We start from the raw sequence: 25,994 nt of genomic DNA, 5'->3' as shown, positions 1-25,994 counted from the left end.
TCTTGGTCTCCTCATGGATGAGGCACCTTCTAAATATGGTATCGATACCATATCGACAATGGGTGTCACTAATTATAATGCCATTTTTAGCCTGGTATCAAATATGTCGTTGATTAGAGTGAGAGGTAGTAGGCCAAAAAGTTTGGGTCTGCAGATAGATGATGATATCTCCATACCAAGGATCAAATGAATCAATTAGAAATAATGACTCGTCAGGATTAGAATTGTCAAATGTAGACTCAGTCTTAGATGAGGGAAGGTCGCATATCAATTCAGAAAAGACTAAGGAATTCTTAGATTTTGACTTGATGAATTCCAAATCGAATTCCTGGAGAATAAAAATCCATTTAGAGTACTTACCCCCCAGCAATTGTATTGATAGAATATACATCATTGGGTTGCAATCATAAACTACCATAGTCTTGTGAAGCAGAATGTAGTGGTGAAACCTTTGGACAAATTGTATAACTGCCAAAGCTAACTTTTCAATGTGAGTATATTTTATTTTTGTGTCATTCAAATTATGAATCAAAGAATAAATTGGGTGGTCATACATGATTCCATCTTCTTGGACCAATACCATATAAATTGTAGTAATGACAACAATGGGATACAGGAAATAATCATGTTGATAATTGGGGGAATACGACAATGATGTTTGAACCAGAAAATCTTTCAAAGCATCAAAATCCTTTTGGGAGGTATCATCCCAATGGAAGGGAATCCCTTCTTCAGCAATTGAGTAAATCCTTTGGTCAATTCAACATAGTTGGGAACAAATCTTCATACAAAGTTAGCCTCCCCTCGGAAGCATTGTAACTAAACAAGTGAGGAAGGCACATGCAAATCAAGGATTGGCTGCACTTTAAGTGGATCAATATGAATTCGTTGTTTTGACATAGTGAAGTCGAGAAGTCTACTGGATTAGACACAAAACACACATTTGTGTGGATTTACCTTGATATTATAATGCCAACAATGTAAGAAATAGCCCTAAGATGCATTGGATGATCCTCACAATGTTTGGGAAGGTAAATCATCCAAATAGGTTTGTACAATGTGCTTAATATCATGGAAGGAATACTTCATATCCCTTTATCAAGTTGCACCAACACTTTTCAAATTGAAAGGGAGCTTATGATAGGCAAACGTGTCCCGTGGATAAATAAATATTGTTTTGTTTTGGTTTGATGGGAGTATGTTGATTTGGGTGTAGTCAGAAAAACCATCCATAAACGAAAAAACTTCGCTTCTAGCACAATAATCAAAAATTTGGTCGATAAACATGGTTGGATAGTTGTCCTTAGGGCAAGCACAGTTGATACTTCGATAATCGACACAAACAAAAACCATACCTTGTTTCTTCATTACAGGAACAATGTTCGAGATCCAATCAGTAAGAGGAATTGGTTAAATGAAACCAACATGCAGAAGTTTTTCAACCTCTGCTTTAATCGCAACAAATTTCTTAGGATGAATGAGATGCAAGCATTTTTGAATTGGCTTAGCATCCAGATACCTTTTAATTTCATGTACACTGATATTTGGATCAATACCTGGCATCTCTTCATATGTCCAGGAATAAACATCTCGGAATTCCTGAAAAAGGTCTTTATAGGTCTTGACCTCATCAGGAGAACAAGATGCACCAATGTGTACATTTTCGACAATTCCGGGTTTAATCGAAATATCAAGAGGAATAGTCTCTTCAATACTCTATAATTATTTTTCAAAATCGATGTCACGGATAGAAAGGGAATCTATAGATATCTCAACAATATTGGGTGAATAAATATCTCCAAGATTATCCTCAGAGGTCTCAGGTAAGGAGGAATGATAATGCATTAGGGGAATTTTGAGGTCTAAAATAGGCCTTCTAAGGAAATTATAAAATAATAGTGGAAATATAAAATAAGATTAGATTACATCATCAAATTTTAGAGGGAAAAAAGAAAAAACTATTTTTTCAACTCGTATTTTCAACTTATCTCCCTATGGGTTTATTCAAATTTCAAGTGGAAACACACGTTGGATGCAAAATTTGTTCCTCATCCAAGGAGTACCCATGTTGCATACTTTTGATGGACCCTGCTACATGAAAAATGAGAAATACATGAAAAACGTGACTGCAATCACATCTTTTCATGTAATCTCATTTTTCATGTAGCAAGGTGCATCGAAAGTATGGAACATGGGTACTCCTTGGATGAGGAATTAAATTTTTCAACCAATGAGTTCTCCCGCTCCAAATTTGAGTAAAAAATTAGCGAAATAAGTTGAAAATACGAGTTGAAAAAGTAGTTTTATTATTTTATTATTTTTTAATATTTTTACCTTTTTACTACAAAAATGGTGAATCATCCCCTATGGTTGACATCATCATATTGATCCTATTGGTTCTTATAAATTTTATTTTGGTTGTACATTTTTCTTAGGGGACACATTTTAGACCTCAAAATTTCCTTAATGACTATCGTCCCACAATGCATCATCTTACATCATGATTTCCATGATGCTTTCATCATAGAGAATGTACCAGAGAATGAATCAAAACATGAACCATAATATTGAGAATGATCGGCCCAATCTATCAAGGAGCAAAAAGCAGAATGTGTCAAACAGGCCAAATGTATAGCTTCATATTTGAGCTAAACAGGATTGAGTAGCATGTAGTCACCAAATGTATCAACATTAGAAGTATCTAGCACTATCCAAGGATCAGATGGAATAGTAAAAGAAGAGATAATATTGATGAAGGAAACTAAATTTGAAATGTCAGGAGGAGGAAGGGAAAATTTTCCCATCAAAGAGGAATCTTTAAGAAAGCTAGCTCTGACATGTTGATAAGATGTGGGGATTCACCCACAAGAGGGATGCTCCGAGTAGTGTAAGAATTATTAGAAAAAAAAGGTAAGTTGATCGATGGCCACAATGCCCCCTGGTGAGGGAAAGCGATCATCCTAAAATAGGTCGAAACGACAACGTTCATGGCATAAATCCATATGCAACCTAGTAAAAAGTTTTAATCCAATAGTCTGTCTATAGCTTCAACTTCTACTAAAACCATTTTTCCAGCTAATTCTACTTGCAACGTATTCAAAATTTTGCAAGGCTTGAAACTTCTTCCATTAAAGGCTTTGAGAGTAGTTGGTGACTGGTTAAGTTGAGGAGAACCAATAGCCTTCCAATAGGAAAGTGAAATCACATAGATCAAAGCACCTTCACCCACAATTGTTATATGGATAGTCTTACTTCGAACAACAAATTGAATCATAAACGCCAGTTGTGGTGGAAGTTTGGGTGTATGATTCTTGTGACTAAAGACCATAAGAGTCAAATCCAAAGGATCTATGCCTCCAATTTCGACAAGTAAAGATCTCTTCTGGGTGGGAAAATTCTACAAAACCTCAAGAGTTGACATAGCAGAAGGAGCTTGAGTTGGGTCTTCTACTATATTATAATTTTGTGTAGCTCTCACACAAGGATTAAATGTTGATTTGTGAATAATGCCCTTGGGAGGCTTAATAGTTAATTCGGTTGGAACCACATTTGGAGAAGGATCCAAAATAGATGAGGTATAACTAGTAGGTTGATTGGTAGCCTTACCAGTCGAGGGATTCAGGTCACCATATTCATTATTTCTCATAGCCACCATGATTTAATTTTTCTTCTTGGTGGAAGATATCATCATAATCGAGGAAGAGGAAGCTCAATCCCGTGCAATCATGCTCGTTTCCTGGTTAGGAAATAAATATGTTAACACAACAAGCTTAATAGATGATGACTTGAGGAATTTATTAAATTCCACTTAATGTGAACAACCCCCCGGTAAAACGTTACTCATTATAGATTAAGCAAGGATAACGAGGTTTCCATTTGTCTTTAGGAGACTGCTTATTTTGTTTGTCCTACAAAGAAATATATTTCTTCTTCTTTCCTTTTTCTTTCTTTTTACTTTTGGGTTGCTATGATTTTCCTTTTGTAGATTGGACGACATTAATCATGGAATTAGTCACATGAGTAGCAAAGGATGGATTTAGAGTAGCTATAGCAAGAGATGAAACATATAGTTTACTCACTGTTTGTTGGCTAGCATAACCAATCATGCCATTAACGACATGAGATTCTTTGGTAGGAGTTGGTAGAAAAATGTGTTGAGGTCTGAGAGCATTGGGTATTTTGTCATAGAGAATGCCAGATTGAGTGTAAATGAGATCAAGATATTGGGCACGAGAAATGGCTTGCTCTTTGGTAACAACCCCACCTTTAGCAACATCCTCACTTATGGATGGTAAAAAAGATTTGATAAACAATTCAACCAATAATTGATTAGGGATGAAGGTTTTGACCAAATGACATTGACATCACCACTCATGAATATGATAAAAAATGTGATTGAAATCAAACTATTTCAACGCAGTCAAAAGTTCGGTTCCAATTTCATAGAAAATGGGTAGTTGAAAATGGGTGAGATATGTAGTTGCTAATGCATTGAAATAGTTAAATGAAGCTCATGGAAATTTGACATACCACTTTGTTGTTGTACCCGTAACTGTTCTTTTGAAATGTTTTAAACAGACCGAATCATTATTAAGGAATTGGATCAACACCATAAATGATAGGTCATTACATGAGTAGACGGGTCTTCTCAAGGATTTCCATTGAATTTTAGGAAATCGCTCGACAATTTAGTAGGAATAATTGATCAATAAGGAGAATGAAAAATGGGATCATTCATCATCAGCCAGGTTAAATTTGGCAATTCAAGAGTTTCCACAAATGACATTTGCCTATTAAAGTCTAGTGGAGGGTATCCTGGATATGATAGAATGAGTTTAGCAATAGGTATTTGTGCCCTGAGATAAGGAGGATTTTGATAGCTCGAGTAACATAACCAGATTTCCTGGTTCCAAGATAATGTTGAAAATGTTGAAATGGATGTGTTTGAATTTGTAACCTTGGTAAGGCATTTAAAAAATACCTTAGTATGGTTCCCCCAAGGGATTTTTCATCATCCCTACTTAGGTTGACTGGTCATTATTTTTTCCATGCCATGTATAGGTTGATTCACTTGCATTTGAGGTATATCCTAACCAAGTGATGGGGTTTGTAAGGCACCTTAAATAGGCTGGGTAATTGGCATTTGAGAGGTCCCGAATACCGATGAAATAGGTTGTGTTTAAGGTGAAGCCTATATAGGTTGACTTACTTGAGATATAACTTGAGCAGGTTGGGAAATAGGTTTGAAAGGAGGAACCTGGGGTGTAGCTAGAACATGTTGAGAAGTTTGGAATTGATTCAAAAACCAAACTGGGTTGAACAGGTAATGTAAGATGCCAAGGATTAGTAGCCATTCTTGAAACTGGAGGAATCAGATAAGATAGAGCACCATCTTGTGGTATTTGATCAGTAGATTGGAACGTTCTAGCAAAAATTTGCTTCCATGGTGAAAGGTAAGAATAATATGGAGGAAATTCCCTCCTGAAGGAGGGTACCCAGTGTAGGGTGGAGTGGGTTGTTGTAGATGCCCAAATCCAATGATATACGAACCATATTTCTACTCCACTGAAGGTTGGGGTGCAATAGGAGGGATAGACTATGTGGCATTCATCAAAGAAGTACCAAATAGCATTCCAAAGGAGTATGATAAAGGATAAGTCCACGAACTAGTTGATGCAGTAGAAAAGGTCCTAGATAATGATTGATAACTAGGTGGAACTGATGGACCACCATACAAATGTGTTTCTGGTGATGTTGCAAACATAGAAGTAGTTGCAACATTAGTTGTCTCACTCTTAATGGGAGATTTTGGCTAAGAAACCTTAGCAAACTCAGTCATGGTTAAATTTCCCAAAGAGGGTTGTCGAGGGAAACTCAAAAGTGGGTTAAAACAAGGAGTATCAGTCAAAGGATATTGTATCAGAGTTTTAGGAGTAGGGACTTGGTAAAGATGAATCCCTCCTAAATGGAAAAGAGAAGAAGGTTGAGATTCCTCTTGGGGAATTTCCTAAATACTAAAAATATTGGGTAGAAGTTGTTCACCATCAAGACCGAGATTTACAGTTTTTGGTTGAGTCAAAGACATAGGAGGAGATGAAGAAGGCCCTAAAGTAACAAGTGTAGTTAATTAAGGTTTCTTAGGTTGTATAACTTCAAGTTGTATTATTTATGAATAAGAAAAATCCCATTTCAATGACCTTAGGTAGTAAAGTTTCAAGGGCTTTTGTTTCAACTGCGTCAGACTCACCAACTAGTAAAGAGGTGATCTCGGGGTCAGTACTTATGCATTCGATAGTTTGCATCTTTTTTCTCTTTTGATGACCAAGTGTTGCCTCTAGAGGTAGAGGAGGAAATCTTTGCATCCTACACGAACGTCGAGGTTGTTGAGGTTGTTCTTCCATGATGGTTTAATAAATTTTAGAAATTAACAACAAAAATAAATCAAAAGGGGTAACTAGGAAATAGGTTTTACCAAGTAATTGTGAACTACGAAATACCATTTCCAGTATGTGCAGGCAATCTCCCCGAATTATGTGTTTGATGTATCACAATATACAATGCAGCCGACTCGATTACTATGGTGGGATAGCAACCTATAGGGGAATTTCAAAATATATCCGGAGGCACGTGGAAGAAAAGTTCGTGGTAGTGTTTTGTAATGCATCATGTATGATAGGAAGTATTTTGGTATACTTTTCATATGTGGAGCACCATCTGATCTACATAAAGGTGTGTGGATAATGATTTGATATACTTACATATGTGGAATACCGACTACCCGCAAAATGTAAAGCAGACAAAGAATGATTACTCCTACGCTTAAAGAATTCAAACCACATCTCTAGCCTAGACCTCTATATTTATTGTTACATGTTATAAACCCTCCTTAGATTGTTTCAGTAATCTTTTATAGTTCATCTTTGGTTATGTTTCAGTTTCAAGGCTCACCATGAGTTCACCTGAATTCCCTACAATGCAATCTAACATGATAACAAGAACTCTTTCATTTTCAATGAAAATATATCTAGGGGGGAAGAGACAAAATGTAGCAAACAAATCTTCCTAAGTAGATATTTTAATGCAACTATTCCAATTTAGATTCAAAAACCCTATATGATGCAAATAATGAAATTTTTTTCTTTCCTCTTAATCTTCAATTGCAATAAAAACTAAGATGCAGCTAGATCACTGATAAAAGAAATCATAAATGTTGGGTTGTGTTATATTCTTTCCACGACTAGCCCACGTAGTTAACCGGGGGTTTAGAGGGGGGTTGGACCCTATATTAGGTGGGATAAACCTACCTATGGTTTTGTGCATGGTTTTAGCACATGGTTTTGGACGTGATTGTTTTTTGGTCCATGGTATTGGATGCTTTGGCATGTATAAATATGTATTGTAACATTGAAAGGAACATAATGAAAAATCAAGTTGGTAGTCCCGGTTTTGGGATGCAGGGGAAAATCTTTGTGTATATGTGTTATGCTCTCGCATTGTTTATTTTCTATTCTTAGACTTCGTATGCAGGTAATTTTTGTATGGGGTTAAAACCTACATTTGGTATAAAAATTGTTTTGGCTTCAAGGGGATGCCTTTGTTGCTGAGGGGTTTCGCCCGGGCCTGTGGTAGACCCTGTTCAGTGGGAGATCTGCGGGATCGATTTTGGTGGTGAAAGAAGATGGCAAGCATTGGAAAGATAGAGATTAAGAAATTTAATGGTCATAGTTTTGAGTTGTGGAAACTCAAGATGGAGGATCTGTTTGTGGATAAGGATTAGTGGATCGCAATAGATCCGGGTACTAAACCAACGAGAGTGTCCGATGAAGAATGGAAGAAGTTGGATCAGACGGAAAAGAGCACAATACGATTGTGTGTCTTAGATTCAGTATTTTTGAATGTATCAGGGGAAGCTATGACGAAGGCTTTGTGGGAAAAGTTAGGGAATTTGTACCAATCTAAGTCTCTGGTGAATAAACTGTTCCTACATAAAAAGCTGTATACCCTGAGGATGAAAGATGGAGACTCGGTGACAGAGAATCTAAATGCATTTAATACTACGGTAAGTCAATTATTTTCTATTGATATTAAAATTTCAGATGAAGATAAGTGCATTAGTTTGTTGTGTTCTCTACTAGATTCGTAGGATAGTCTAGTTATTGCAATAGGTAGCAATGCATCTGCCTTGCAGTTTGATGAAATAGTCTCATTCTTACTGATGGAGGATATGAGACGGAAAAATATGGAGAGCCAGAATGGTGATGCCTTGTGTGTAAAAGGATAGTCCCAGAACATAAACAAAAATAATTCATCGAGTGGGAGATCTAAATCTAGAGGGAGATTTAAATCTCTAGGAAAACCTGTAAAGGTGGTGTGCTGGAAATGCGGAAAGGAAGGGCACTATAGATGAAGGTGGGGATGTGTACTTGGCTTCTTCAAGTACACATGTAGATCATGAGGCATGATTGATTGACTCAGGTGCATTCTTTCACTTCACTCCCCATTGAGAGTGGTTCTTCGAGTATGAGAAATATGATGGTGGTGATGTCTTCTTAGGGGATGATAGGAAGGATAGAATCGTTGGTCGCGGAAAAGTAAAGTTTAAATTGGAAGGTGGAAGGGTTAGAACACTTCTAGATGTTCCACATATTCCTGCATTGGCCTGAAATATTATTTTCGTAAGCAAGTTGGATGATGCAGGTGTAAAAACAATGTTCGAGAAGGATACCTGCAAGATGGTCCGGGGAGCACTGGTATTGATGTGGGGAGTTCAGATTGGAACTCTGTACAAGCTGCAAGGTAGCACTATTGTTGATGGGTGCAACAATTCTGTGGTTCCTGAAAGTGGAGCAGAAAATCTAGTGGTCTCTAGAGAGAAGACCATGTTGTGGCATCAAAGGCTTGGACATATTGGAGAGAAGGGCCTTCGAATACTTCATGGTAAAGGTATGATAGAAGGTATGAGTAATAACTCTCTGGATTTTTATTTCTGTGAAAATTGTGTATATGGGAAGTAGAATCGGGTGAATTTCCCCTTTGGTGGTAAGAGGGCGAAACAGATATTAGAGCTTGTACACAGTGATGTGTTTGGACCTGTGAAGGTTCCATTAGAGGGTAAGTCTGTGTACTTTATAGATGACTTCTCAAGGAATACATGGATATATTTCCTTAAGAAGAAATTTGAAGTCTTTGAAAGTTTTAAAGAATTTAAGGCTTTGGTGGAAAACCAGACAGAGAAGAAGATAAAGGTGCTTAGGACAGATAACAGTGGAGAGTTTTGCAGTAAGGAATTTGAAGAATTTTGTAAGAAGTGTGGTATAGCACAACAGAAGACTACTCCATATACACCTGAGAAAAATGGAGTTGCAGAAAGAATGAACAAGAATTTGATGGAAAGGGCAAGAAGCATGCTCAGTGGTGTCGGGTTAGAACAGGAATTCTAGGTAGAGGCGGTGGAGACAACGTGTTACCTGGTCAACAGATCACCTTTACTAGCGTTGGAGTATAAGACTCCACAAGAGGTATGGACTGGTAAGAAACCCTCTCTTTCAAGATATTTGGATGTGATGCATATGTACATGTTCCAAAGGAGAAAAGAACCAAGTGGAATAGTAAATATGAAAAGTGCATCTTTATTGGGTATAAGGATGGTTTAAAGGGTTATAAGCTTTGGAACCCAGTAACAAGGAAGGTTGTGTACAACCGAGATGTGGTGTTCAGATAGGTGAAAGATGTTATTAAACATGAATTCCCATCAAAAGAACTCGAGAAGATAGAGTTTAAGCTAAAGGAGGAAGAACCATACTCTACAGCAGAGGAGGAATCAAAAGATGAAGAACCACAAAATCCGGGTGTGAGAAGATCAGTTCGAGAAAGAAGGCAGCCAAAAAGGTATAGTCCATCTGATTTTTGTTCAAATTTTTCTTTATCTATTACTAATGATGATCCCAGAAGTGTGAAGGATGCAGTAGATTCAGAGGATGGAAAACTATGGAAAGATGCCATGGTTGATGAAATCGCATCTTTGCACAAAAATGAGGCATGATATCTGGTGGAGTTGTCGGCTGGAAGGAAACCCATTGGCAGAAAATGGGTGTTCAAGAAGAAGACAAATGTAGAAGGAAAGGTGGAGAAATACAAAGCTTGGTTGATAGCAAAAGGTTATTCCCAAGTGCCAGGAATTGATTTTGATGATATTTTTCCTCCTGTTTCCAAGGTAGCTTCTATTAGATTACTTTTATCTGTTGTTTTTGCTTTTGATTTTGAGGTAGAACAAATGGATGTGAAGACAACATTTCTTCACGTGGATCTGGAAGAGGAGATCTACATGAAGCAACCTGAAGGCTTTGCAGTGAAGGGTAAGAAAGAATTGGTATGCAAGTTAAAGAAGTCTCTGTATGAGTTAAAGCAGTCACCAAAGATGTGGTATCAAAAATTTGATACATTTATACGGGGACTTGGCTTCACTAGAAGCAAAGCAGATCACTGTGTGTATTTTAAATTAATTGGTGACCATGTTATTTATCTAGTCTTGTATGTGGATGATATGTTGCTGGTTGGAAATGACAAAGAAATTATCTAGTATTTGAAGACCCAATTGTCCTCCAAATTCGACATGAAAGATCTTGGTGCTGCAAAATATATTTTGGGCATGGAAATTAAAAGAGACCGGGAAAAGAGGAAGCTTTGGTTAAACCAGAGGAAGTATGTTGAGACAATATTACAGAGGTTTAATATGTAGGATAGTAAATCGGTGAAGGTTCCTATTCCTGTAGGTGTAAATTTATCTGCTAAACAGTGTCCCAAGACACAAGAAGAGGAAAAGGACATGTCCCGTATTCCATATGCAAGTGCAGTCGGTAGCCTGATGTATGCGATGGTCTATACTAGAGTAGACATTTCACATGAAATGGGAGTATTGAGCAGGTTTATGTAAAAACCAGGGAAGGAGCACTGGACAACAGTGAAGCACATTTTCAGGTATTTGCGTGGCACTAGTGATTATGGCTTGTGCTACCAAGGAAGACCAGGATTGGACAGAGTGTTGGATATTAGTGGCTTTGTTGATGTAGACTGGGTTGGAGATCTAGATCAAAGAATATCTACAAGTGGGTATGTGTTTAACCTATTTTGAGGTACAATCAGTTGGATGAGTAAGAAACAATTTGTAGTGGCACTATCAACTACAGAGGCAGAATACATGGCAGACACTCATGCAAGAAAGGAAGAAGTTTGGCTGCAGAGATTGTGTTCAAGTATGGGGTTAGTACAGGGAGATATAAGGATAGACTGTGACAGCCAAAGTACAATTTTCTTGGCAAAGAACCCTGCTTATCATTCAAAGACAAAGCACATTGATGTTCAGTATCACTTTTTAAAGGATATGATAGAAGACAAAAAGGTGTTGTTGGTAAAGGTGGACACTTTGAAGAATACTGTAGATGCATTGACAAAATCTATGAGCTCTGAGAATTTCTCTTGATGTAGAGAAACAATGGACATTACAGGGCTAGATAAATGACTAAGCTCTCCTGTGGCCCCCTTGGAAAGAAAGCAATAAGTGGGAGAATGTTGGGTTCTGTTATATTCTTTCCATGACTAGTTGACGTAGTTAACTGGGGGGTTAGAGGGGGGGAGGAGGCCCCCCTTCATTGTGCCAATTGTGCAATGGGAGGGGTAACAGGGGGTTTGAGGGGGGTGGGTAGTCCCCCTCTATGGGGTCCGGGGCAGCGCACTGGGGAAATGTTTTTGGGACCCTATATTAGGTCGGATGAACCTACCTATGGTTTTGTGCATGGTTTTATCACATGGTTTTGGATGCGATGGTTTTTCGGTCCATGGTATTGGATGCTTCTGTCAGGCCAGGGTAACTCCATAATGGGCAGAAGAAATTGATTGTTTATTTCATTAGACAGCTATTGTTTATATACATAAAATGGACGGATCAGTTCATCTTCTTGATGAATGTTCACGTTCCAGGTTACCCAACTGTTGAAGATTAGGTGTGAACATTCCCCCCCTTAATCTGAAGGGATGTTGGTGAGTCCAAGCATCGTTCTGAATCTTTCAAGCTTTTCTCTTCCAAGCGCTTTGGTGAAGATGTCTGCAATTTGCTCATTTGTGGAACAATGACGGAGATGGATTGTTTTGGCCTCAACATGATGTAGGATCAGATGATATTTAGTATTGATGTGCTTAGTACGATCATGGAACTTTGGGTTCTTGGCCAAATTTATTGCAGAGGTGTTATCAATCATGAGTGGAGTTGATTGTAATTGTTTTACCTGCAAATCTTCAAGAATTTTCCTGAGCCACACAATTTCTTTCGTTGCTTCAGTTGCTGCCACATATTCTGCTTCTGTTGTGGAATCTGTTGGAACTGATTGTTTGCGTTATCTCCAGGAGACAGCTCGTGATCCAAGACTCATAGCATATCTTGAAGTAGATACCCCAGTTTCTTTGTCTCCATTGAAGTCTGAATCAGAGTATCCAATCAAGCTGAAGTCGTCCACCTGTGTATACTTGATCCCAAGGTCTTGAGTTCCCTTCAAGTACCTTAGAACTCTTTTTGCAGCAGACCAATGTCCCTCACAAGGCTTTTGCATAAACCTGGAGAGGATTCCAACAGCAAATGAAATGTATGGTCTGGTAGTAGTGAGGTAGATGAGACTTCCTACAAACTGTCTATACTTTGTTGCATCCTCAAATTCCTTTCCTTCAATAGATGTGAGATTCAAGTTTTGTTCCATTGGAGTAGAAAGAGGATTGCACTCTGACATGCCAAATCTGTTTAACAAATCTCCAATGTATTTCTTTTGAGAAAGAAATATGGATTTTGGATGTTGGGTTACTTCAATGCCAAGATAGTAATGAACATAGCCCAAATCAGTCATTTCAAAACTTTTTCCTAATTCTTTCTTTATGGATGCAATATAGCTTTCATTGTTCCCTGTCATTAAAAGATCATCTACATATACCACAAGATATACAACTGTTTTGCCAACTTTCTTGACAAATAAAGTTGCATCATCAAGATCAAAATGTTTGAAGTTGAGTTTCAGAAGATGCTCAGTTAGTTTTTCATACCAGGCTCGTGGTGCTTGTTTGAGGCCATACAAGGACTTCACAAGTTTGCATACTTTGTGTTCATGTCCTTTCACAGCAAATCCTTCAGGTTGGGACATAAAAACATTCTCTTTTAGATCTCCATTCAAGAATGCAGTTTTTACATCCATTTGATGGACTTTCCAACCGTTCTGAGCAGCTAGTGCAAATAGTGTCTGGATGGTGGCCCATTTTGCTATGGGGGCAAAAGTTTCCTCATAATCGACCCCTTCCTTCTGTGCAAAACCTTTTGCCATAAGCCTAGCTTTGTGCTTGTCAAGTGAGCCATCAGCTTTGTACTTGTTCTTGTAGACCCACTTGTAGCCAATTGGTTTGGTTCCAAATGGAGGATCAACCAGCTTCCAAGTGCCATTCTTTATGAGGGCATCATACTCCTTCTGCATCGCTTCTTTCCATTCATCATGAGAAGTAGCTTCTTTGAAGGAAGCTGGTTAAAAATCTGTAGACAAGTTCAATTCACAATCATAAGTAACATCCATATCAACAGGTGAATTAGAGTTATCTACATCACCTCCATCTTGTCGGTTTGTATTTCTGGTTCCTGTTTTTCCAATTTCATCAGGATGAACACTTTCAAGTGTCTTTGTCAGCCACTTTGGGGGACCTTTCTGAGATGGTCCAGGCTGCTCTATTGATTGAGTTGGGACTGAATCAAGATTGAGTCTCCCAATTCTATCAATTACATCACTTAAAGGATCATCCGGTGTTGGAGTTTCATGCACGGGAGATTGTTCTTCAAAAGAAGATTCCACATGTTGATCTAGTATAGGAATCCCCCCCTTCAAGATGTGGAATCTGATTATCAAACTCTTGAAATGATTTCGTTTTTGTGAATTTATCCAAGCGATCAAGTTGCCGCTCAACAACACTGTTAGATTTGGATGATTCAAGAAAAATGACATCTCTAGATACAACAAACTTTTTATGTACTTCATCATAGAGACGGTATGCTTTAGAGGTGTTTGAATACCCCAGGAAGATACACTTACGACTTCTAGCACCAAGTTTGTTTCTATGTACCTTTGGTATTAAAGCATAACAGGTGGAACCAAAAATCCTGAGATGTTTTACCGAAGGAACATGTCCATACCACAATTCATAAGGAGTCTTGTTTCTTATAGCACTAGATGGACATCTATTCTTTATATATGCAGCACATAGAACAACATCATCCCAAAACATTATCTTTACATTTTTGAAGAAAAGCATGGATCGTACCATATTCAAAATTATTCTATTCATTCTTTCTGCTACACCATTCTGTTGGGGATTATAAGGTACAGTTGTTTGATGTTTGATCCCATGTTGGCGAAGATAGTTTTCAAATTCATTTGATGTATATTCTTTTCCATTATCAGTGTGAATAGACCCAATATGAGATTGAGCATCATTTTCAATCCACTTATGAAAATTCTTGAATGTTTGAAAAGCATCAGATTTGTTCTTCAATAAATAAACCCAACACATTCTGGTGTAATCATCAACAAATGTCATGATATATTTATTTCCATTTGCAGAAGGAACAGGCATTGGACCACATAAATCTGAATGAATGAGTTCAAGCTTCCTATGTGCTCTTGAATGTGAATCATGAAAAGACTGTTTGCTATGCTTTCCTAGAATGCAAGCATCACATTGCTTATGTTTCCTAGGAATTGTAGGCAAACTAGCAACACCATTTTTCTTCAATAAGCGAAGACTGTCATAGTTTAAATTTCCAAATCTAGCATGCCATAATAAACTTGATGGAAGTGTACGTTCTTCATGATGAGAAATATATGAGAAATGTTGTGCATGAGCAGAGGTTCCTTGCAGTTTAAGAAGTCTTTCTTCTTCTATTCCCCTCATGACAAGTGAGTGGTCAGATGCTTTTCTTACCTCAAGCTTGCCATCAAACATATGAATGGAGTGACCTTGCTGGCGGATGTGGACCAAGGACAACAAGTTTCTCTTGAGCTGTGGGAGATATAGAACATGATCCAGAAGAAAGTCTAGAAGACCAGGCAGTTTAAGCCTGATTATGCCAAGCCCAGATGGCTTGATTTTTGACTGATCTGCAAAGTATACTGCTCCATCAACATTGTCAGTGAAATCTTCAAAAAAATCTTTCCTATGAGTCATATGACAGGTTGCTCCTGAATCAAGCAACCAATCATTTTTTGAAGAAGCAAGTGAAGCATTAAACAAATCTTCATTTACTCCAATGTTACATTGTGCCTCAATATAGTGAGCGGATTCAGGTGCTTTACCTTTGTCTGTGTCATCAATTTTACCTTTCTGCTGGTTTCTTTTCTGCTCAATCTTTTCCCATGGTAGCTTGCATGTAGAAGCATCATGTGATCCATTTCGTTTGCAGCGAATGCAATGCAGATCTGCCTTTTCTCCTTGAGAATGTCTGCCCCCCCTGCCTCTGAAGTATCTTCCTCTTCCTCTTCGTCCACCTCTTCCTCTTATAGAATCTTGAGCAGGATGCTTTTCTTTATGAGCAAGGCAAACAGTCTCTTCAAAAGATTCAGGGACTGTCTTCTTTCCAAAGTCTTTCTCTCTTTCAGCAAACTTTTTCACAAGAGAGTCAAATGTTATATCTTTAAGATTTCCATTTGCTTGTAATGACTCAAGATAATTGGAGTAGGTAGGATAGAGTGCTTTGAGAAAGGCAATAAGAGAGATATCCAACTCAACCTTAGTGGATTTAATATCATGCATTATATACTTTATTTCAGATGAAAGAGCAAGAGGGTCATTATTTTTCAGTTCAAGAGTGAAGAGTTTAATCATGAGCTGAACAACTTCAAGTGCAGAATGTGTATCATAGAGTTCTTCAGCTTTTGTAAAGCTTCAAAGGCAGTGGAATAGGATGAAATATGACGACTTACTTCTTCATTTACAGATGCTGCGATCAATGCATAGGCTTTGCTGTTCTTGTTTTCCCAAATGACAAGTTATTTATCTAATGTAGGCTGCACAGGGTCTTTGTCTTTTTCTCCGACACACACTCCCTTCCACAACTCATTGTAGATGAGGGTGTGTTTTACCATCCGAGACCATTCAGAATAGTTCTCCTTGCCAGTGAGAACTATTCCGACCATAGATATGATTGAATGCATTCTGTAAAAAATTACTTCTGCTAAAAAAACCTTACGTTACAGCCTTCAAATCCTTCTGATATTTGCTAAAAGCATCAGCATTTCATTGTACATATCACTGCAATACTACTATGTTTTGAAAAAATTCGCAAGGGATCACTTCAATATATCACTTCAATGTATTAATATATCACTTCAATATATCAATTTATCATGTAACACTAAAAACACTCTCACTGATATAACTTTGAATGCTTTGAAAACTGCCTTGAATGATATATATGAACACTTTGAAAAAATAGCGCAATGCTTTGAAAAACTGTTTATATAGACGACCCAATACTATAGCATTATCATTCAAATGATAAAGAATTGTGCAATATTACTATTCACCTCCACAAAAACAAGACTGAGCAATACAATCAAACCGATATTACTATTCCGTTGCCCTCGATTTACGCATATCACTTGTGGATTGTGATGATGGCCGCCATACTTATGACGTTGACTGTGAATGGCCAGTCAGACAGCTGCAATGTTAATCTAAATCTCTCGGCAACCATCCAATACCATTTGAATAGCCATTTGATACGTCCTCTCTGCGTTGCACTTGTCACTAATGTTTTGTGGACCTCTCGCTGGAGCACAAGATCAATACTTCGCTGTCGTTCTCGTTGAAGAAGAGCTTCTGGATGCAGGTGTTGCGCAGGTAGGGCAGGCAGCGTAGTATTAACCAGTGTTATTAACCAGCGATACCACGCACCATGTCATCAGCTTCCGTGTTCTTGGAGGCGAGCACCAGCTCCGCAACTACCACTCGGTGACCATTGCCATGCGCTCTCTGATACGATTACTTCGACTCGAGGTTTGTTCCAGTTACAAAGCCACACAGAAATAGCAGAGGTTTGGTTCGGTCAATAGAAGATCTGAAGATAGATAGAATGACTATCGGAGGTTCCTCCAGGCAATGATAATGCCAGAGAGAAAATCTTCAAAATGAAATGCGCACAAAAACATGCAGGACAATCTTCTGAGAGAAAATCTTCAAAATGAAATGCGCACAAAAACATGCAGGACAATCTTCTGAGAGAAAATCTTCAAAATGAAATGCGCACAAAAACATGCAGGACAATCTTCTGAGGAAACTGCTGACAAGGGTGCAAGTATGGAGTAGCGTAACGGACCAGCGTCATTAGACTATGTCAGAGGAATATCAGACAGAGGCAGAGCAGCGCAGGACAGAGCAGTGCAGTGCTCAGGACAGAGGCAGGAGTTACAACTATTTTTAGAACCTGGGACCTATGCTCTGATACCATGTCAGGCCAGGGTAACTCCAGAATGGGCAGAAGAAATTGATTGTTTATTTCATTAGACAGCTATTGTTTATATACATAAAATGGACGGATCAGTTCATCTTCTTGATGACTGTTCACGTTCTAGGTTACCCAACCGTTGAAGATTAGGTGTGAACAGCTTCGGCATGTATAAATATGTATATTAACATTGAAAGGAACATAATGAAAAATCAAGCTGGTAGTCTCAGTTTTGGGATACAAGGGAAAATCTCTGTGTATATGTGTTTTATGTGGTATGCTCTCGCATTGTTTATTTTCTGTTCTTAGAATTCGTATGCAGGTAATTTCTGTACGAGGTTAAAACCTACAATAAATTCCTCCAATCTAATCAACGATCAAGCAGAATGTTCACCAAAGGTCTAATTGATAAGAAAAAAGAAAAATCCAAATAAAAATCCAAAAAAAATCCAAAGAAAATCTCATCAAAGGCTAATAAATTCAAAAGCAAACATAATGAAGGCTTTTCAGCGATAGAGACAAACTCAAAGACTCAAGGAAAGATTGTTGGACCCAAGTAGAACAAAGATCAAGGAAAAGGAATGCAAATTTTTTAATCCTACAAAATCAACGCAGGTACATAACAGGAACTAGTGCACTGAAAAGTAGGTACAAAACGGGAACCAATGCACTCTAGCGCAGATACAGAGAAGCAACGAATGTGATGGGGCACTCTATCTCAAAACAAAGAAAGTGTTGTGGCTGTTTTGGTCAAAACACGACACAAGAAACCCTACCAAGCTTAAGAATGTGTTTTCTTAAGGTCAGTCATTGTATGCATAAGTCGATTAAGGTCGCTTTGAGAGGTGAAAATATGTTAAGGCCAAGGAAACCACTTAAAGAAATATCGTCCCCTAGTGTGGTCGCTAATTTGTTATACAAAATTTCAACTTCTATGGACAAAAATGAATTCCCTAGATCTAGTAGTCCGATCTAGAACAACAGAGGAAAAAAAACAATGTTTTCCTTATAGAGATTGGAATACGGAAAAGAAACCTAACTAGAATTAGTAGCAATGCTTTCTCTCATATTCGCTTGTAAGCTCCAATCCTAGCTTCACATGCTATAAATGGAACCTGCAACAATGAATAAAACAAGCAAAGGAACTACAATATCCACATAACATAATCCAATATCTCTATTCAATGATTCAACATGGCATTGAAATGCAAGAGCATAAGCATAACACAAGTATAGGAAAACAAGATGCGTTTTTGTATAAACAAATAAAGGAGTGTTATAACCATATATAGAAGCTAACTTTGTAGATGTATCACCCACTTGACTTGTCCTTCCTTGTCACAAAGAAAAAATTCACAATCAACCCTATTGCAAATGGATGATGATTCCTTAAGCTCAAAGTAGTAGTGTGAGGGCATTAGAAATCTCCAAAATCCAACCCATTAATCTCCAAAAGCCAACCCAGGCTCCATAGGAGGCAGTAAATTTATAGGGTAAACATGGTAGTTTAGGATTTAGCAATTTAGGCTTGAGATCCACTTATGAAGGAGGAAAGATCAAGGGATAAGAGATAATATCACTAGAGTAGTATCATATAGGAATTTGAGATATCTATCCATGGTAAAAGGTTAAAACTAGGGAAAATTTTAGGCGCTAATATTCGCCCATGGGCTAATTTTCTATACCTTTTCCAAAAAAGAGATTCACTAATTTTCATTTTTTTGTAAAACTAGCTCATCCAAATTTTATAGAATGAAATTATTTTACCCTAAAAATTTCCAAAAAATTATATATATACTATATAAAAATATTATAAATTTGAATATTTTTACAAAAATATCTCCAAACATTTTGCAGATTTCACATTAAGGACTAGTGGGATTCGCCAAGGTTTCTAAAATTTAAGATAAATTTCCATCCTTAAAATTTTCCCTAGTTAAAACCGCCTTAGAACCTTATGCAAGGAGAAGATTCAAATTTTTTTTTTAATTTTCTTGAATTTCTAGAATCAGTGCACCTAGAGAATGGAGCAACATGCATAGGTCAATGCTAATGCTCAGGTATGCAACTTCCACCCAACACTAATGGAAAAGAACACAGATTGCATTGGGCCTAAAAATATGGTTTTTAACCAAATAGATCCAAAAACTCAGACTTTTCGGAGAATTAATGCTTAGGCCTTTGAAAAGGGATTATGAAAAAGTGTTCATGGATGTTGATTGATATGGTTTTCAATCCTATTGAGAAGATGTGACAAAATGTCTTGTAACATTATTCTCAAGGATAGGGGATGGAAACCTTTTAATTATTATTATGGGCTAACATGTCATGGTTGTTGTATTAGACCTGCTTTTTCATTAATAATTATGTAGTGGTTTTATGTGTGAACTTGGTCTATTAATGGCAAGGGTTCTTCTATTTTAACACAACAAAAGGCTGCACAAGTTCATTTAATCTTATGCTAAAAAGAAAATCTTGGAAAAATGATACTTCAAGTTGTGATTTAAAGTCGCCCCATCAAAATCAGAGACCCTACAAGAACATCCTTCATGTGAGTAGCCATCAGAAAGGGTAGGTGAATACATGGTATATTAATTTATGTGTACAAGCCATGGTTAACCCTAAGAGAGTGAGGTATGTACAGGGTTGGGTCAGATTTTTATTAAGACTTAGATAGTTGTCTAATCTCTACATAGGCAATGTCATTTTTGGATTAGTAGGTGCCACATGATTTGAAATCAGGTGGCCTAGCTTTAAGAACTTAATGCCTTTCTTTATGCCTATTTCCCCTCCTAGGGGACAAAGTTTTCTCATAGATAATATAAATCATTCACCCTATGAATGCATGTCATATAAGGTAGTTATGGTGTACTGTAGGTTTAAACATGGTTAAAATCCCAACCATGGTGGTTAAATGTACATTATGACTTGTTCCCTACCTGAGTTGAAATTCAGGAATTACTTGCCATCTTGTGAACCTGCCCTGTAGTGCATTACCTGCTAAGATCCTTTGGATGGGCATAGGGGTATGTTTCATGGTTTTTCCTCCCAACCATTGGTAGGTTTCCAACAATGAAACTTCCACCCCCCAACTTGGGAAAACTACTCCAATAATCATACCAAGGATTGTTAGATCAGGGATTCTAGAGGTCAATTTCACCTCCACCCTACATATTGATGTTAGGTATAATTTGAGCGGTATTCTAGAGATAATCCTCCTTCACCCATCAACTAATGAGGAGCTCTAGAGATGAGGATCTCCACCCTCATTTAGCCCAAGGTTCTAAAGGTTTGATCTCCACCCTGTAGTTTTTCAACACTCCACCCAATGTTGGGGATCCAGAGTGATAATGGGATTAACCGTCTAGGGAAGCCAAATACCTCCACCCATTTTTCGGTGAGGGACTCGAGAGATAGGAATTATCCACCATGTTACCAATGAGGGACTCCAAAGACTTAGAGTCTCCACCCTTTTTCCAAAGAGGGACACCAGAGACAAGAAGTCTCCACCCTGTTACCTGTTAGGTCTTCCTATTGAATCTACTGATCCAACCTTTTCCTTATTTTCCTTGTTTTTCTTTGCTTTCATTTTCCTCCCTTTTCTTTCCTTTGATTTCCTGTGTAAGTTCTTGTTCTATTTCCTATACTGAACTTGATCAAAGAATGAGAGAAAACTATCAACTGATTCTCAGGTGCCTTTTTATCATTTATGTCTAATTTTTTCTTCATTTTCCTTCTAATTTCCATAGCATGAAAATATGTGTCTCTTCACCTTCCTTTTCTCCCGTTTTCCTTTATTTCTCATAAATAAATATCAATTAATACCTCTTTTCCTTTGGAAATTTCCATAGCCATAATAAACCAAAAGTCACACCCACTAGGATGTTTTTCCCATCATTCAACTTTGAATATGTGTCCCATGACCTTTGTGTTATTTTTCCTTTATTATCCTTTATTACATGAAATTTTAACCTAGGGCTGTTACAGATCTCGTCATAGCCTAATTGGGAAGTTCTCAAGATTTTTTTCTTAAGAAGCTATTGAGAATTATTGAAGTTGTAATCATGGCTAAATAATTTTGAGCCCAAGTTGTTTGCAATATATTTTTCATTATTTATTAGTTGCAAAGAGAAAATTCAAGACCAACAAACTACACAAAGAAATCGAAGCAATTGTTTTAGTGAGAGGAAGGATTGTAGGAATATAAATGTCAATGAAACCATTTAGAAAAATATATCTTGCTGAAGAGCTTCCAAAATAGTAAGGGCTTCTATGTTGGGATGAGTATTTTCTATTTATTTGTAACCCTTCTCTTTTGTCTGCATAAAACTACAAATCTATTGATACTTCAATTAAGACAAATTGATTACATGAGCTAAAAATCATGATAACTATTACTCCCTCTTACACACGCATATATCAAAGAGTTAGAGATGTAGAATCTCAAGCCACATATTGAGATTGAGATTGAACTAGGTACCTTGAATTTGAAGTGACACCCCTACACTTTTTTGGTTTAAGAACTACATATACACCCTTGATTTAAATGTTGAATCTCAAAACTAAAAAAGATGTCCTTAGCAAAGATCATCATTCTTCCAAATGTAGCTCAAATACACATGTGACTTGGTATGTAGATATTGGATCGTGTGCATATTCTTAGCATTTAATAACCATTCTTGGCATATCCCTTATGACCAATATGGATCTAGGAAAAATAAGGCAAACAAGAAATATATCCTCCTTTGCACTTCTTAGACAAAAATCCAATGACTACCTTCTCCTTTCCCTTCCTAAATATAATCTTGCAGTCCCAACTTAACATTTTAGTAACTGACTTTTACTACTATGGAGAGGAAAACCTTTGGTCCAAGAAATATTTCAAGCTACGATTATATATTTAAATATGGAAATGATATCCCATAAAGGATGCCACATATCAATTGCATCGCCAAAACCTTGTCATGACCTTCATTAGTGTTGAAGGTAGTTTTAGGAATATTTATCTTCTTGAAGTGAATTTGATGAGAACTAGACATGAGATCAAGTTCAATGAAGAACTAAGCACCATGTATCTCATCTAAGGTATAATCAATGACCATATTGGAAATTTATTTTTAACTGTCAAACTGTAATATCTTAAAAGATGAGACACATGTCAAGTACCTCTTTTATTGGCATTATCCTCCATTTATTTAATTCACACTCTACTACTTTTTGGGCCTTATTTAATAGAGATGGTCTAAATAAATTAATTAATAACCTATTCTCCTAAAGGATTTAAGGTGGACTCGTAATAGAATTACACCTCTCTAAATAGGTTGAGAAAAAATATTGTTAAGTCGCACAAAGACATGTCTCATCATAAACTCCCTTTCAAAGTCATATTACTAGATCTCAAGCTAAAAGCCCTAAAATTATGTGACACGTGTGAATTAATTACATTAAATATAAGTTCACATTAAACCCTCACTCAGGTGCTATTAACAGTGCTGGACCCGCCAACATTTAGTGGGTCTCCACAATATGAAGTCCCAATTAGACATCATACCATTTGGAGTAGGATCCCCATCTAGAATATGACCCGATTGCCGAAATAGTGAGTTTTAGTGGTAAGCCTTGGCTGCAATGATGCATAGAATGATGTATATCCCTGTGAAGAGTCAAGTGAAATTCATGAGAGGTTCTAACACAATAAGGGGTAAGTAAGTGAGCCCTTAAAATCCTATAATAGTACACATCTTGAAAGGAACACACAAGCATAAATGGAATCATAAGTTAGCTTGCAAAATAGTTCAAAAGATAACCATGATTGAAATACATAACAACAAACATTCAACAAGATTCATACTAATGTAGACGAAATAGTTCATAAGCTTTAGCATAAATTAAATAACATATATTGCAAACATAACAAGAATAGTCCTACTATATTCACAACATATGTAAGAAAAAGTGTCAACTCCAAGCTTTTATTAAAGTGAAAATCCTAAACATACATATACAATTGACAAACCACTAGCCCTGATAGTGAGACATGAAACCAACACCTGCTCCTCCGAAGAAAGATACTCCCTTTAGGCTAAAGGAGAAGCCAAGGCTCTCGACAAAAATCCCTAGCTTTCGATCCTAGCCAAAGACCAACCAAAAATATCTTTACATGAGTTATGAGGGTATATTTATAATAAATGAGATGACTAACCATCTCCCCTTTATGACTCTTGGACTTCCCTCGTGACTCTTTAACTTATTTCAACCATCACCTTTTGACTTCCTTACAAAATGAATTTTCACATCCCACAATTGACAGTTGGAATTTCACTTGCAAATTAATTACAAATAAAATATTACAATATCGCTCATACCCATATAAGACAAAATTGGGTAGAGTCAAATAGACTAGCATAATAAGACAAACAACATGTCAAGCTTGATTTTGGGGAAACTCTAACTCAACCAATTCAACTTGTAGCTTTTCAATCACATAGATATGCCAAGCTTTATATTGTGCGAGAATTCTCCAAACTTTGCGAAGGTATCAGGTTGGAAGCAGAATCTTTCCTCTATTGCATCTGGGTACACGGTCTTGGAGCCAGTTTGTGTTTCCTTCTTTAACAAGAACAACATGGTATCTTAGCAAGGCCACCAATATACGTTTTCATATCATGTATGTTCACCTTTAAATCTCCCTTGTTAGCAATCTTCTTGAACTGGTCCAAGTATTCCTCCACTTCTTTTCTAACCTTGTTATACAATTGTGTGTAAGAGGACTAAATGCTGGTGATGAAAGTGTCGAGTTGATTATTTCTTTGGATGAGCATCTAAGCTCCTTCCTTATCCAACTCGACTTGCTGCCTTTTCTTCTTTACCAACTCAGAAGGTGTACCTCTATACTGAATTCCCCACTCATGCACATCAACGATGGTTGTGTGGAAAACTTTGAGAGATTTAGCATTCTCTCCATATTTCTGCTACATTTCGTGTAGGTGGAAAACTAATTTGTGCATAGTGACTGGCTCCTCATATAGGTTCCTCATAGTGTCTCCCAATGTCAATAGTTCACCAAGTATGGTTGTCTTGAGTTATTCTAAGTACACCTCATGGGAGATACTTTATGAACCTCTACCTGAAGTTGTTCAATCTGCTGCTTTGCAGCCTATAAGTTCTTTGCCATCTATCTGACCTCATCCATCAAATACTTTGTGTTTGACTTGGAGGCTCCTGCAAATCTGAATTGGATAATTAGTTTGTTGTACTAAATTCCTTTTCAGAATATGCTAAAAGTGCTTAATGATTCATAGGTTAATTGCAAGTTTAAAACATGAGTTTTTGAATGTTTTTATGTAAATTTTATGTACAAATTAACATAAACAAATGATTGAACAACAACATATAACAGACATGAACATCACCAAAACATTATCACAACAACACATGATGAAGGATTCACCCCTCTTGGGCTACATCTCCTTGGTCTAGCTTACAATGGCTTGGCCCTGTCTATTATGCTCAAAAGTGTGAATACATCAGTTTACAATGCTAAAAAATCTCTGAAACATGTTCCAATGGCTCCAGAATGCCCAAAAATGCCTGTGTAGCCTCTTTCTGCTCCTGATTTGGTCAAAAACTAAAGAAGTTATGGCTTCCCCAAGTCTTTTGCTAATCGCACTGAAAATTTCCCAAAATCTAGCATCATCCTACAATTTTCACCCCAAATTGTGATAACGGAGCGATAATTTCATTGATTTTCAGGTGAAATTGTCAAACGCGTTAAATTTCCTCTAATGCCTTATCTGAATTTCGTGGCCATATGGGGGCCATGTACCCAGGGCTAAGGCCAATGGCCTGCACCTGTTGGTCGGCCCCCCCACATCGCTCTATTGGTGGTCACATGTGGAGGCATGTCCAATCGCTGGCCCTTCCCTGGAATGGCGCAGATCTAACCTTCAAATAAATGTTGAGTTCTATATGGTTAAGAACATCTTACATGGCACGTTGGTAGAAAGATTTTTACTTTTTCTTGGTGGTTGCAGGTTCGAACCCCACTACTGCTGCCCGAACCTTGACCCAAAATTTTGGTGGCCCTCGGGCTACAACGTGGCGGCCTCTGGCTAGGCCACATGTCAGCCCATGGTTGGCCACCAACCACTAGATCAAAAACTTCCAATGCACCCAATGAGATTGTGCCACTTGGCACAACATGATTTTTTGAAGTCTTGTTGACCAGTTAAACCTACCACCTTAGCCTGCACAATCAATGCCACATCAACAATACAGACTACTGACTGCGCTGTCACACTTTGCAAAAAATCGCCTATTTGGGAAAGCGAACAAAACATGATTCTAGGAACATACAATGTCTATTTCGCGTGAAATAAGATTCACTAGATTCAAGATGACGAGCACTATGTGTTTGTTTAGGTTCCATGCTGATTTGACAACTTTGAATTTTGAGCTATTTTTGAGCCCCTAA

The sequence above is a fragment of the Pinus tabuliformis genome, chromosome Q, assembly GCF_031772625.1.
Source record: "Pinus tabuliformis cultivar Carrire ecotype Pingquan chromosome Q, CPIR1, whole genome shotgun sequence".
NCBI classification, from domain to species: domain Eukaryota; kingdom Viridiplantae; phylum Streptophyta; class Pinopsida; order Pinales; family Pinaceae; genus Pinus; species Pinus tabuliformis.
This window is presented reverse-complemented; position numbering follows the sequence as displayed.